The sequence below is a fragment of the Chinchilla lanigera genome, unplaced genomic scaffold (genome assembly GCF_000276665.1).
Source record: "Chinchilla lanigera isolate Chin_1 unplaced genomic scaffold, ChiLan1.0 scaffold00011, whole genome shotgun sequence".
NCBI classification, from domain to species: domain Eukaryota; kingdom Metazoa; phylum Chordata; class Mammalia; order Rodentia; family Chinchillidae; genus Chinchilla; species Chinchilla lanigera.
In genome coordinates, this window is record NW_004955412.1 from 22,817,163 (window position 1) to 22,819,241 (window position 2,079).

Sequence of the window (2,079 nt, forward strand, 5' to 3'; positions counted from 1 at the left end):
CAGGGCACTTGGGGAAAGAGGCACCTGAGAGTCTCTAAAGTCTGCAAGAAGGAAGGATGGATGAGTAAGGAGTAACTCACATCCAAAACACTGTATTTCAAAGGTTTAGCCACCGCCCTTGCATGAGACCAGTGGTAAAGTCAGTGTGGTGTCAGCCTCATGTCAACACCAGGGCTTCACAGTGCTACTGGCCCAGAGACAAATGCTGCTGTTTCCACTCACCAGCTGTGCCTCCGTTAGGCAAATTACTGCCTTTTCAGTTCTTCACCTATAAAACAACAATAAAAACAGTAAGGGCAACAACAATAATAATAATGGACTCTACCTTTGGAAGTCTTGTGTAGATTACATAATATGCCCAGTAGAGGAGCTGATCTTCAACAAACAAGTTTTTAGCAGAGCAGGTTCATAATAAAAAAGTATTAACCACTGTGATTCCAATAGTCCTAGGGATAAATAGTAGCCCAGTGCCCACTTATATGTGTTCTAGTTGTTGCTCTCCAGGCTGCTAAATAGAGCTTGGACAGTAGAATATATTCTGTGCCAGGTCATGAGAAGCCTATGTCAGCAATTTTCCAGGGAAGTAGGCAATCTATGGGGTGCCATTTAAAATCGAGAAACTCAAATGTAACCCAAAGGAGAGAAATCTGCTAATGAGCCCATCAAGATAAAGAGGTAAGAGTGTCAGCTTCTAACCATCTGTCTTGTTCTGGCAATGCATACTGACCATACCCCACCCCCTGTGCCCCATCCAAAACTTGCCAATGCCATTGATTTGTATTAATCTGATGGAGCATTCATTACCCCAAGTACCAACCTGTCACTGTTTGCTTAGCTTGCATGAAATCGGAGCTACACAAAAATCAATGTGTGAAATCTTTGTATCAACATATAAGAAATAAAATGGTTTATGCTGGCAGATGCAGGTTTTTAGACAGATTAAAGCCGACAAATTGGCATGATCCATGAGGAAGGCAATGGTGAGATGTGGGTAAATGTCAAAGGCTTTGAAAATGGCGTGCTGGAAGAGAAATGCATTACTGATGGGGGGAAGGAGGAAAAGAAATGGGTGTTTATTAAAAGGACATTTGGGATTTCAAAAGCACTGATGACTTTGTTTAAAGAAGGGACTTGCAGTCAGTAGAGGTGGCACAGCGTAGTTGTGTCCTGGGAACCAGTGAGTAAATATCAGGGGCTAATGGCTTGAGCAAAGTCACAGTGTGCAGAGCTGGTGCCAGGACAGAATGGAAAGGCCTAGATACCTACCTCCTCCAGTCTGCGAGCCTTCTGACACTCAGAGAGGGGGGACTCTTGCTTTTTACCTTCCACATGATGTCTACTCCAAGAAATTAGAGAGGGAACTCTTTCATCAAAGAAATCAGATATCCCTCAGAGAATTTTAGTGGGCTGATCAGAGTAGATAATTACATGCTTTGTGTGATTACCTCTGTGTTCTGCACTTTAATTTGTAAGACATGCATGCACCAGTCAAAATGTCTCAGCTTTGCTTGCAACACTTCTTTAAAGAAGTATGATGGCCAATTTAAGGAAAACTTCTATTTATACCATATTCTGCATTATGTGTTTATACATAGTACCATAACATTCCATTACTTTGACAAAATTTTCCTTTGATTCCTACAGCCTAGAGTAGACTACCTGTTTTTAATATCATTGGGTTGTGCCTGTGGTTTAAAAGGAACAGTTAATGCTTAAAATTTTCTTTTTTCCTGACCAATTTTGCATGCTTGCATCTGGTAATCAGAACGACTAATCTGAAGACAATATGCAGTATAAGAACCACTGTTGAATTCCTACCGTCTTTTATGGTGAAGCAATGCATCATTTCCAATTTTTTTATTATTTGCTGTTGTCTTTGATTGTTTGACCAATCTTACATTCTTACATCTCATAGACTGAGCAGTTTCATTGAAGGTAACAGTATATAATGTGGCAACCATTGTTAATTCCTATCATTTTGTTTTGAGGTCATGTATTGTTATTGTTGTTTATGTGTTTTCTTGTCTTCATTTTTATTATTTTGTTAGTTTTTCTTCTCGTTTTTTTTTTTTTTTTTTT